This window comes from Oncorhynchus nerka, linkage group LG22 (genome assembly GCF_034236695.1).
Source record: "Oncorhynchus nerka isolate Pitt River linkage group LG22, Oner_Uvic_2.0, whole genome shotgun sequence".
NCBI classification, from domain to species: Eukaryota; Metazoa; Chordata; class Actinopteri; order Salmoniformes; family Salmonidae; genus Oncorhynchus; species Oncorhynchus nerka.
In genome coordinates this window covers 26,868,844-26,883,335 of record NC_088417.1, presented here as the reverse complement: position 1 = coordinate 26,883,335, position 14,492 = coordinate 26,868,844, and positions in this window count along the sequence as shown.

Genomic DNA, 14,492 nt, shown 5'->3' with positions numbered 1-14,492 from the left:
ATTGTCTTTAAATTGTTTAACTTGGGTCAAACGTTACGGGTAGCCTTTCATAAGCTTCCCACAATGAGGTGGGAGAATTTTGTCCCATTCCTCCTGACAGAGCTGGTGTAACTGAGTCAGGTTTGCAGGCCTCCTTGCTCGCACACGCTTTTTCAGTTCTGCCCACACATTTTCTATAGGATTGAAGTCAGGGCTTTGTGATGGCCACTCCAATACCTTGACTTTGTTGTCATTAAGCCATTTTGCCACAACTTTGGAAGTATGATTGGGGTCATTGTCCATTTGGAAGACCCATTTGGAACCAAGCTTTAACTTCCTGACTGATGTCTTGAGATGTTGCTTCAATATATATCCACATAATTGTCCTGCCTCATGATGCCATCTATTTTGTGAAGTGTACCAGTCCCTCCTGCAGCAAAGCACCCCCACAACATGATGCTGCCACCCCCATGCTTCACAGTTGGGCTGGTGTTCTTCGGCTTGCAAGCCTCCCCTTTTTCCTCCAAACATAACGATGGTCATTATGGCCAAATAGTTCTATTTATGTTTCATCAGACCAGAGGACATTTCTCCAAAAAGTACGATCTTTGTCCCCATGTGCAGTTTCAAACCGTAGTCTGGCTTTTTTATGGCGATTTTGGAGCAATGGCTTCTTCCTTGCTGAGCGGCCATTCAGGTTATGTCGATATTGGACTCGTTTTACTGTGGATATAGATACTTTTGTAGCTGTTTCCTCCAGCATCTTCACAAGATCCTTTGCTGTTGTTCTGGGATTGATTTGTACTTTTCACACCGAAGTACGTTCATCTCTAGGAGACAGAACATGTCTCGTTCTTGAGCAGTATGACAGCTGCGTGGTCCCATGATGTTTATACTTGCGTACTATTGTTTGTACAGATGAATGTGGTACTTTCAGGCATTTGGAAATTGCTCCCAAGGATGAACCAGACTTTTGGAGGTCTACAATTTTTTTTCTGAGGTCTCGGCTGATTTCTTTTGATTTTCCCATGATGTCAAGCAAAGAGGCACTGAGTTTGAAGGCAGGCCTTGAAATACATCCACAGGTACACCTCCAATTGACTCAAATGATGTCAATTAGCCTATCAGAAGCTTCTAAAGCCATGACATAATTTTCTGGAATTTTCCAAGCTGTTTAAAGGCACAGTCAACTTAGTGTATGAAAACTTTTGACCCACTGGAATTGTGATACAGTGAAATAATCTGTCTGTAAACAATTTATAGAAAAATGACTTGTGTCATGCACAAAGTAGATGTCCTAACCGGTTTGCCAAAGCTATAGTTTGTTAACAAGAAATTTGTGGAGTGGTTGAAAAAACTAGTTTTAATGACTCCAACCTAAGTGTATGTAAACCTCGGACTTCAACTGTAAATCTGAAAACCATGTTTCAACAATATTGTCATTTGAGTTTCCCAGTCAGCGTGGAACTTGTAACTACTGTATATGGCGTAATTCGTGAAGACATTTATGGGAGAAGGAACACCTTGTTCCTGAGAAACAGACGTGAAACTACAATCAACCATTTGACACTGACTCATTCTTTACCTAAGCTAGCGAGATTCTCATCCTTTAGAAACACAAAACACTTATCCAAGCCAAACATTTAATCATCTGATACGGCAAACCGATATGTTTCCTCCCTAGTGTATGGGATGAGCTATAAGGGTCAATTCCATCGAATACAACCTGCATTGCAGTAGTCACCCAGTATCTGATGGTTAGAAGGAAACCACAGAATGATGATGAATAATGTTTTTGAAAGAAATAGTGACAAATTGGGCTGCGTGTGAAAGAAGAACTTTATCTTTGGCAGTAAATCATTTGCCACTCCTGTGAACTGAGCTACCTTTTTGTTCATCTCTAATTCCCCATGATAATACAAAACCTTCAGAGCAGTCTCTCTACGAAACAACAAATTCTTCTCCTCTGGCTAAGGCCTTATAGCTGCAAGCCTAATGATGTTGTCCCATAAAAAAAAGCCTTGCATATCTCCTAATCTGCAGTACTCTGCCCCTATTCAACCCCTGAACGTCTTCCTTTAAAGTGTGGCAGTATACCCGGTCCCTTAAATAAAACACATCTGGCAGCGTAGGAATGTAAACTATATGTTATCAGTCACCTGTGCTGGCTTGATGATAAACGAACCATGTAAACTGAGTCCTTTGTGACCTCTTATTGACTCTACAAACCACCAAACAAACATGCCAACTCTGGCCCTGCTCACATCAGAGCTCAGAAGATCCTGGTCGAGAGGGTAATTGTGATAATTATGAATAGGAATGTACTGCATGCATATCTGTGGGTGTTTAGTGTAAATCATTGAAAGGGGAGCAAATGTTTTTTGTTGCATGTTTAACTTGCTGTTCACTTAGCTTTGAACGTTTTGTGGTTGATCTTTAATAAATATAAATGTTGAAAATCAACTTACAGTGTCATACTTAATATGATAGATACAGTGCCTTCCGAAAGCATTCACACCCCTTAACTTTTTCCACATTTTGTTGTGTTACAGCCTGAATTTAAAATGGCTTGAATTTAGATTTTGTGTCACTGGCCTACACACAATACCCCATCATGTCAAAGTGGAATTATGTTTTTAGATTTAAAAAAAATTCTAATTAATGAAAAATGAAAAGCTGAAATGTCTTCAGTCAATAAGTATTCAACCCCTTTGTTATGGCAAGCCTAAATAAGTTCAGGTATCAAAATGTGCTTAACAAGTCACATATCAACCTGAATGGACTCACTCTGTGTGCAATAATAGATTTTAACATGATTTTTGAATGACTACCTCATCTCTTTACCCCACACATACAATTATCTGTAACATCCCTCACTTAATAAGTGCATTTCAAACACAGATTCAACCACAAGGACCAGGGAGGTTTTCTAATGCCTTGCAAAGAAGGGTACCAATTGGTAGATTTTTTTTCTTCAAAGCAGACATTGAATATCCCTATGAGCATGGTGAAGTTATTAATTACACTTTGGATGGTGTATCAATACACCCAGTCACTACAAAGATACAGGCATCCTTCCTAACTCAGTTGCCGGAGAGGAAGGAAACCACTCAGGGACTTCACCATGAGGCCAATGGTGACTTTGAAACAGTTACCAAGTTTAAAACATGCATCTTGTTTGCAATAAGGCACTAAAGTATAATTGCAAAACATTTGGAAAATAAATTAACTTCATGTCCTGAATACAAAGAGTTATATTTGGGGCAAATCCCACACAACACATCACCGAGTACCACTGGAGTTGCTGAACAAGACAACATTAAATGCACAATTCAGGTGAGCAAAGCTCTTAGAGACTTACCCAGAAAGTCTCACAGCTGTAAACGCTGCCAAAGGGGAGTCTAGCATCAGTGGCAGTCGGTGCTTTTTAAGGTAAGGGAGGACCATTCATTCTTAATGAGCATGGTCTTATTTCTATTACAGCATATTGGATGACTGTCATTCATATTACATTCACCCAGCTCAATGTAGCATCGCTAAGTTTAGGCTACTGCATGATATTAAAATATTTCCTATACATATCATGAGGTTGCTACATCCTAGCCTACGAATTAAAGTTTACAACGTAAGTGCACAGGTCGAGAGAAAATTTGAGTCATCAAGGTGGCAGACAGTGACACAATTAATACCGCCTTGCACACTCTTGCCTGTGTCTAGCTGATCTACAGTGTCATCATTCGTCCAACAGTTGCAAATGAGAGCTTCTATTGGACAAATTCAGGTAAGTTTATACCGGCTTCGTTCCGTTTGCTTCAGTGTAAGATATGTTTTTCAACAGAACCAGCAGAATGAATACACCCTTGATCACCAGCAAACACCATACAAACAAACAGCATGATCACTTTGCTCATTTTATAATTCCTTCTCGCATCTTCGCACTCTTGTGGACTTCAGTGCACAACACAACAGCTGTCTGTGACCAGGTGAAAAAACCTTTCCAAACTAAACCTTTATACCATGGCTAACCGCTACACACAGCGGTTAGCTATGTCACCATATTAGCCAACGTCATAGTCAACATGGCTACTAGAACTAACATGTTAGTAATTCTGCTACAATCATGCAGTACAGTGTAGTCAGCAAGCAGTTTAGCAGTAAAACCGGATAGCATCTGTGTCAATAAATGAATAAAACCAAAAGCTTACCTTGACTTGGAAGAGGTCCAGTGTTGGAAAGCCATAGCCTGCTAGCTAACATAGCATCCCTCTCTGTTTGAGCCGGGTGTTTGACTAGGCTAAACTAGCTAGCTGCATTCTAAGTAAGAAAGTGAAAGTGAAGAAAATTCTACAAAATATAGCTATCTCTCTCTCTCTCTCGCTTCTCCTTCATTTTTTAAGAAATTAATTTGCTCAAAACTGTTCAACTATTGTCTTTCTCTCGCTTTGAGTCAACTACACACCACATTTTATGAACTGTAGTGCTCGCTAGCTGTAGCTTTTGCTTTCAGTACTAGATTAATTCTCTGATCCTTTGATCGGGTGTACAACATATCAGTTCATGCTTCTAGATTGCTGTGTACGTCTATGGAAGGGGATGAGAACCACGAGCCTCCTAGGTTTTGTATTGAAGTCAATGTACCCAGAGGAGGATGGAAACTAGCTGTCCTCCAGCTACACCGTGGTGCTACCCTAGAGAGGTCTGTTGACACTACTTTAGACCTTCATTGCAAAACAATATGTTTTTATCAATTATTTGATGATGTGAATGTATTTACTATCTAAAAAGGAAAACTTATTTTTTGTTTCACCATTAAAAAAAAAAAATTCACTGAGGAGGATGGTCCTCACCTCCCTCCTTCGAGGAGCCACCACCGTAACGTGTTGACTCAGGGGTACTTAGGTAAATTAGATATTTCTGTATTTTTTTTTTCCAATACATTTGGAAACATTTCTAAAAACACGTTTTCACTTTGTCATTATGGGGTGTTGTGTGTAGATGAGTGAAAGAAAAATATTTTGGATCCATTTTGTATTCAGGCTGTAACACAACCAAATGTGGAATAAGTCAAGGGGTATGCATACTTGTTTTTTATTTATTTTATTTTTTTACCTTTATTTAACTAGGCAAGTCAGTTAAGAACAAATTCTTATTTTCAATGACGGAAGAATGGCAGATTTGTACCTTGTCAGCTCAGGGATTGGAACTTCCGGTTACTAGTCCAACGCTCTAACCACTAGGCTACCCTGCCACCCCTTCCTGAAGGCTCTGTATGTGAAACATAGAATAATTAACTCTAAGACTTGAACTCTTCACCATTTCATTCAGTTTGGTCATTTTTCCTGGAATTTTTATTAATATATAGGGAGGAGTACGGTACGCCGTAGGTGACTACCAGTGGAGACTGCAGATGGGAGAACGGCTCATAAGAATGTCTGGAACGGAGTAAATGGATTGGCATCGAACACCTGGAAACCATGTGTTTGATACCATTCCACCTATTCCGCACCAGTTATTACCATGAGCCCGTCCTCCCCAATTAAGGTGCCACCAACCTCCTGTGGTGGTTACATCAAACGTCAAAAGTCAAATCTGCACATCAAATTTCACAATTTAAAGTCGTTTTGAAACCCACAGAATACTATTGGGATTGCTCATGTCTTCATCTTATTTCTGTCTGGGACTTTTTTGTTTTGATTCAAACAGGTTTAAACTCGCCTCATTGGCCTCCTAGTCCCACTGTGAATCAAGCAAACTCATCTTGTTAATAACTACTGATGTACTGTTCTGTAACAGGATATGGTTTGCGTGACATTACATTGTATTAAATACACAATCCACTGAAATAATGACCAGCCATCCAATCATTATGGTGTACTAAAGTAAACAGTCTTGTATTCTTCCACAGCTCACTGTTGCAAAAGACCTGAAGACTCTAGATAAATACTACAACACAAACGCGGTAGAAAAACAGGATGCATCTCAATACCCTGCCCAACCTACCGGGTCATCAGTGCTGAAGAAATCCCATAAGAAAAGGAAATGTAGGATTTCCTTGGACACCAATGAAAAACATGGAATGTGAGGTTCGGCTTTAAAGACCAAACAAATTTAGCAGAGGGAGAACCCCCTAGCTGTGTCACAAAATGAAAGTTATATATATAGAGAGGTCCATCTTCCGTCTAGTGTGGTTTTCTTCCATTCAGAATGCAAAGGTCCCTATAAGCCTGCTTAGTCCTTGATATAAATTCAGATTTGGATCAAGCATGGTTAAAGTTCAGGGTGCAGAAGACGAGCAACAATTGTTTTGGCAACTACCAGGGAAGGTTATAACCGCCTTGTTAGGATGGGGCTTTACCGGGGTAGAAGGAAAGCAAAATATAGTTGGGTAAATTGCTAATGAGAATGCTGAAATCAGCAGACATGTTACTCATGGATGGAGCCTTCTGAAGATACAAGTGAATCTCAGCAAGCAGCTACAGTGGCTTGCAAAGTATTCACCCTCCCATTGCATTTTTCCTATTTTGTTGCCGTACAACCTGGAATTTAAATATATTTTTTTTGTGGGTTTGTATCATTTGATTTACACAACATGCCTACCACTTTGAAGATGCAAAATATGTTTTATTGCGAAACAAACAAGACAAAAAAAAGAAAACTAGATCGGGCATAACAAAGTCAATACTTTGTAGAGCCACCTTTTGCAACAATGTTACGTACGCCTCTAGGAAGAGGGAACGCAACACCCTGATACAACTCAACTCCCCGTGGAGTGAAAGAGGTATGGGATTGTAGGTGCGAGTAAGGATGACAAAAGGCAGAGAATGTACCGTTTACAGGGAATTTATTCTGTCACACTGTCATTTGGGGGGGAAAGGGGCTGGACGGAACCAAAGCAAAGAAAGTAAATGTCAAAGTCCCCCTCTCCTACCTTACCTGCCTACCCACTACTTACCTAACTAGCACCACCTGGCACACTAACCAAAATACAGGGGATGGTCCACCCAGGTCTTACCTAGTGTGCATACAGTATATACTACGGGTATATGTATGCCCGCAGGCCTCTTGCCTAAGCACTCCCAAGGTGCCTTCCCCTTCCCTCCTGGGAACAAAAACAGAATAATTACTAATCACAGACCTTTTGGCATACACATACCTTTACAGGACCGGCTACAAAAACACTATACACAAACAATTTGAGCAACAACCAGCACAAGATATCAAAGAAGCTCTCTCTGAGCAACAACCAATACAGCCTATACTGGGGAACGTAACAAGCAATTACAGCTGCAAGTCTCTTGGGGTACTTCTCTATAAGCTTCGCGAATCTAGCCACGGGGATTTTTGCCCATTCTTCAAGGCAATACTGCGCCAGCTCCTTTAAGTTGGATGGGTTCCGCTTGTGTACAGCAATCTTTAAGTCATGCCACAGATTCTCAATTGGATTGAAGTCTGGGCTTTGACTAGGCCATTCCAAGACATTTCAATGTTTTCCCTTAAACCACTCGATGTTGCTTTAGGAGTATGCTTAGGTTCATTGTCCTGCTGGAAGATAATCCTCCGTCCCAGTCTCAAATCTCTGGAAGACTGAAACAGGTTTCCCTCAATAATTTCCTTGTAGTTAGCACCATCCATCATTCCTTCAATTCTGACCAGTTTCCCAGTCCCTGCAGGTGAAAAACATCACCACAGCATGATGCTGCCACCACCATGCTTCATTGTAGGGATGGTGTTCTCGGGGTGATGAGAGGTGTTGGGTTTGCGCCAGACAGTGTATTCCTTGATGGCCAAAAAGCTCAGTTTTCGTCTCATCTGACCAGAGTACCTTCTTCCATATTTGGGGAGTCTTCCACATGCATTTTGGCGAACACCAAGCATGTTTGCTTATTTTTTTCTGGCCCAGCTCTGTGGAGTGTACGGCTTAAAGTGGTCCTATGGACAGGTACTCCAATCTCCGCTGTGGATCTTTGCAGCTCCTTCAGGTTTATCTTTGGTCTCTTTGTTGCCTCTCTGATTAATGCCCTCCTTGACTCGTCTGTGAGTTTTGTTGGGGGGCCCTCTTTCGGCAGATTTGTTGCCGTGACATATTCTTGCCATTTTGTTAATAATGGAATTAATGGTGCTCCATGGGATATTCAAAGTTTCTAATATGTTTTTATAGCCCAACCCTGATCTGTACTTCTCCACAACTTTGTCCTTGACCTGTTTGGAGAGGTCCTTGGCCTCATAGTGCCCCTTGCTTGGTGGTGCCCCTTGCTTAATGGTGTTGCAGACTCTGAGGCCTTTCAGAACAGGTGTATATATACTGAGATCATGTGACACTTAGATTGCACACAGGTGGACTTTATTTAATTAATTATGTGACTTCTGAAGGTTATTGGTTGCACCAGATCTTATTTAGAGGCTTCATAGCAAAGGGGGTGAATACATATGCATCCACCACTTTGCCGTTTTTTATTATTATTTGAAACAATATTTTTTTTTCATCTCACTTCACTATTTTTGACAATTTTGTGTATGTCCATTACATGAAATCCAAATAAAAATCCATTTAAATGACAGGTTGTAATGCAACAAAATAGGAAAAACGCCAAGGGGGGTGAATAGTTTTGCAAGGCACTGTACAGAGAATAAGCCAAACTAAACAACTACTTGGTAATTTGGCATATGAACTGATTTCAAGGCATGCTAAAGTTTTCCAGAGAGTAGTGACATTTCGTAAAGTGAGATGTACACTCAGTGGCTAGTTTATTAGGTACACCCATCTAGTACCGGGTCGGACCACTCTTTGCATCCAGAACAGCCTAAATTCTTTGGGGCACGGAAACATTGCTCAATTAGTTTCAAGGGACCTAACGTGTGCCAGGAAAGAATACCCCACACCATTAGACCACTACGAGCCTGTAACGTTGACCCCAGTAAAGATGGGGCCATGGACTCATGCTGCTTACGCCAAATCCTTACACTGCCATCAGCATAATGCAACAGGAGCCAGGATTTGTCAGACCAGGGGACGTTTTTCCACTCCTCAATTGTCCAGTGTTGGCGACCGTGTGCCCACTGGAGACGCTTCTTCTTGTTTTTAGCTGATAGGAGCAGAACCTGGTGTGGTCATCTGCTGCAATAACCCATCTGTGACAAGGGCCGACGAGTTGTGCGTTCCGAGATGCAGTTCTGCACACCACTGTTGTAATATGCCGTTATTTGATTGTTTGTGGTCCGCATGTTATCTTGCTAAATTCTTGCCATTCTCCTTCAACCTCTCATCAACAAGCTGTTTTCACCCACAGGACTGCCTCTGACTGGATTTCATTTTTTTCATTTTCGGTAAACCCTAGACAGGTTCTTGCCTGAAAAGCCCAGGAGGCCTTCCGTTTCTGAGATACTGGAACCGGCACGCCTTGCACTGACTATCATACCACACTCAAAGTCGCTTAGGTCACTCGTTTTGCCCATTCTAACGTTCAATCGAACAGTAACTGAATACCTCAATGCCTGCTTTAGCAAGCCATGGCCACATGTCTCACTGTCTGTAGGAGTGAACCATTTTCGTGAATGGGGTGGTATACTTATTAAAAGTGTAAGTGTTGCTGAGAAGAATAACACTAGAAAATACCAAATTCCTGTAAAAACACATCATGGAACTTCCCCTTGAACTGAATCTAATTTTATGCTTTTCAATTTATCATCCCTTATCATCCCTAATATATTTTACTAAGGTTCAATGAATGGAATTCCAGAGACATCTGGAAATACGTTTTCTCTTCATGTGGCTCACAACTTCTCTCTGAACATATGTCCCAAATGTGACATTTAGAAAATGACTCTCAGCCATCACCATAACAAGAACAGTAGCTTGTACTGAAAGACAATATTAAGTTGTTCCATTCCCCTATATGTCAGAGATTCTCCTTTGAAAATGAATCAGTCAACTAAACCTCTAAGTCTGCAAGTCGTTCACCCCATTTACTGACTCAGTCCCAATCCGCCATATGTTTTCCCTCCAACTTGGAATGAAAGGATGTAAATAAATTAATACAACCAAGATGAATAGAATTTTGGGATAGCCGACCATTCTAAATGTGGACCATGTCTCTTCACTTACTCATCAGTAGCTACCTCATTGAGCTGACGGAGTCTAATTCATGTTACTCATTCTATGAGTGTACTATTGGCAAACTGTGAGAGGGGAATATCATGAAATGAAGTCGTTTCATAGAAACAAGCCATGCTCGCAGTCAGACTTTCAGTATAATATCTTCTCATTTCCCAATGGACGTGACTGGTAAATATTTAGACAATGGAGTTCAGAGGAGGCCTATGATGTCATTTCCACATGCATTCTTCAGCCTAATTGTCCTGAAAGGAAAACAGTAGATCAGCGTCCAGCAGTAATGTATGGTGAATGACTATGCTTACTGTGCTGGCTGGTGTCTGAAGTGGGACTCGTCCTTTATATTGCTGATAATGAATGAATTGAGAGAGTCACACAGCACTGTTGGCCTTAGATTTGGTTGTTTGAGTGATGCTAGTTTGGTATTATTCCATGATTTATAACCACAAATGAACAGAACATGTGAATGTATGTATTTGGTATTATTCCATGATTTATAACCACAAATGAACAGAAAATGTGAATGTATGTATTTGGTATTATTTAAAAAAAATGTTGAGTAACTCACACAGCATAAATGTGGAATCAGCTGTTTTTAGTGATGCTTTGTAAATTATAATTTCCTCAAAAATATTATTTCATTTTGTCATCATGCTTTTAATTCCCTGAGTTTTTTTAGGGTTAGCCTGGGAATTACATTTACATTACATTTAAGTCATTTAGCAGACGCTCTTATCCAGAGCGACTTACAAATTGGTGCATTCACCTTATGACATCCAGTGGAACAGTAGTGCATCTAAATCTTTTAAGGGGGGGGGGGGTGAGAGGGATTACTTTATCCTATCCTAGAGCAGAATTAGGCCGATAATTATCAAGATCCAGAAAAGAGACGTTAAATTCTACAACCACCTAAAAGGAAGCGATTCCCAAACCTTCCATAACAAAACCATCACCTACAGAGAGATGAACCTAGAGAAGAATCCCCTAAGCAAGCTGGTCCTGGGGCTCTGTTCACACAGAGCACCAGGACAGCAACACAATTAGACCCAACCAAATCATGAGAAAACAAAAAGATAATTACTTAACACATTGGAAAGAATTAACAAAAAACGGAGAAAATTAGAATGCTATTTGGCCCTAAACAGAGAGTACACAGCGGCAGAATACCTGACCACTGTGACTGACCCAAAATTACTATGTACAGACTCAGTGAGCATAGCCTTGCTATTGAGAAAGGCCGCCGTAGGCAGACCTGGCTCTCAAGAGAAGACAGGCTATGTGCACACTGCCCACAAAATGAGGTGGAAACTGAGCTGCATTTCATAACCTCCTGCCAAATGTATGACCATGTTAGAGACACATTTTTTCAGATTACACAGATCCACAAAGAATATGAAAACAAACCCGATTTTGATAAATTCCTATATCTACTGGGTGAAATACCACAGTTATTTATTTTCCTTTTTGTACTTTAACCATTTGCACATTGTTACAACACTGTATATACAGTGCCTTGCTAAAGCATTTAAGGGACAGTGTATAATAAGTGTATTAAACATTTTTCTAAAGAAAATATAACGTAATATTCCCCTGTGAGACACAAGTCCAGAGAATGTGGGTGCTTTTCATTCCAACCTGTCCTCTCTGTCAATCAGCAACTCCTTCTAACTGTATTGGATATGGAAACTGTGCGAACGCTTTGCTTTTCTCTGTCGTTTCTTTCTAAAGGCATTCAGATTTGTATCATTAGTCATAGCTAGACTATAGTCAGTAGTCTAGTAACGGTGGTCACACATAATCTTCTAATGAGCCCGGTCTGCCTGTCCCAGGCCTGCTTTCTGTGCCTCGTTCAATGGAAGGCATTTTCCTGCTCCTGTAATGGTATTCAGACTCTCCAGTAAGTGTTTTTACATTCAAAGCCACAGGCGATTGTGTGAGGCACCATCCAGACCCTGATTAGCATAAGCTTATTGGGGGAAAGCCTCCCCTGGCATCGGTTCTGGAGTGAATGAGTGCCACTGCCAGTGAGCCAACCACATTGGTATTCTACCACACTGGTAGCTAAAAACTAAAGAAGATGGGAGTCATTCTTTCTCTTGTAGGCCTACCAAAGATGATCACACCATTAGTAAAATTGCGCCAGGTCGCAATTGTAAATGAGAACTTGTTCTCAACTTGCCTACCTGGTTAAATAAAGGTGAAATAAAAAAATAAAAATGTAAGCAACCAACATTGTTGTCATGGCAATCCATAAAAACTCAGACATGTTATCCACAACATGTGCTTATGTGGGGAAAGTTTGTATGACATTTAATTTCTCTTTTGTTGTGGAGCGTCTGACAATTAATTTTATGGATCGTAATTTTCATGCCTCCAAGAAATAAATCTGTATTTTCAATACTAGAACATGTACTCTAAAAGTATTCTGAAAGTACTTATTAGTGTATAAATTAATTTCTTCATCTTATTGCTACCTTTGAGAGGTCTGAAATATTTAGTCATATGAGGTTTGGCCTTGATATGTGAAAGAGAGCAAACCCGCTATACGTATTTCCTCGTCTGTGTTCCACTGCCCCCCCCAAGAGACAGCCCAAGAGTTAACACACTTTCAGCATGACATCACATGACATCATGCAGTGGTAAAAGTGTTCCTTTGCTGAGAGTGAGTTGTACATACCACCAGTGGTGGAAAAGGTACCCAATTTTCATACTTGAATAAAAGTTAAGATACCTTAATAGAAAATAATAAATAAAAGTACAATCCTACTTGAGTAAAAGTCTAAAAGTGTTTGGTTTTAAATAAACATATAAATATAATTATCAAAAGTAAATGTAATAGCTAAAATATAAAGTATCAAAAGTAGAAGTAAAAGTATAAATCATTTCAAATTCCTTAGATTAATTAAGCAAACCATACGGCACCATTTTCTTGTTGTTTTTAATTACAGATAGACAGGGGCACACTCCAACACTCATAGATCATTTACAAATTAAGCATGTGTTTAGTGAGTCCATCAGATCAGAGGCAGTACTTTTGGGTGCCAGGGAAAATGTATGGAGTAAAAAGTGCATCCTTTTCTTTAGTAATGTAGTGAAGTAAAAGTAAACGTTGACAAAATTATAAATAGTAAAGTACAGATACCCCAAAAAATGATTTAAGTAGTACTTTAAAGTATTTTTACTTAAGTGCTTTATACCACTGCATACCACAGGGACAAAATCACTGAAATGTAGTCTTCAGACGACAGTATTATGTATTTTCTAAGCTGCACAGCCAATATATCCTCTTGAACGGGCAGTTTTTTTAAGACTAGACACTTTACCCTAATGGACAATAAAGCTTTTGAACTTGACATTTAAGTTGACATGAAGCCATTGAAAGCATGACTGACTCCATTAAAGAACAACTAAAAATAAGATGCCTGTCTGAACACTTAATGAGGTGACTCATATGGCATTGTCATGGCTTTGTCTTAGTATGCAGATGCCTCGTACAATATATTTTACTAATAATATTGCTCAACATGTTTTAATGACAACACCCTTTAGATGTCCTCTTGTTGAATACCTGTGGTGGGCATCATGCCATGCTGTTTGTAGGATTCCGCTGGCTTCCCCCCTTACCCCATGGTCTCACCTTGACTCTGCCTCCACCAACAGGTAAATTAATCTCTCTGGAACAAGTGTGCTCAGGCCCAGTCCTGGCTGTTCTGCCGCCCTAGGCGAGACACACAAAATAATCCGCTCTCCTCCCCAGCAAAACCAGTTACCCCAGTACTTGCGTAAAACGCCCCTTTTCTTACATTGTATTAAATAACAAAAAATGTATAAACTATAGCCACTTATTCCCCTTCATAGTTTGTTTGCCTAAGCATGACCATCATCCACATACCAAATTTATATCAAACTTTGCTTTGTCAGCAATTGGCCATTGTTCTTAGGGGTGGCTAGTTACCCAATGTTACCCTACAAACCTGAACTCCCTGATTATCACTACAATTTAGCCCACGGGGGGAAACTCCTGGACAGCAGTTGTGAGTAGACTGATTTTCCATTCCAGAAAAAAATGCATGATGACATTGTCATGAATGTGATCTCCACAGTTTATATCTTAGGATATTATTATATTACACTGAACATAAATATAAACTCAACATATAAAGTGTTGGTCCCATGTTTCATGAGCTGAAAAAAAAGCTTATTTCTCAAAAATGTGTTTACATCCAAGATAATACATTCACCTGACAGGTGTGGTATATCAAGAAGCTGATTAAACAGCATGATCATTACACAGGTGCACCTTGTGTTGGGGACAATAAAAGGCCACTCTAAAATGTGCAGTTTAGTCACACAACACAATCCCACAGACGTCTCAAGTTTTGAGGGAGCGTGCTGACTGCGG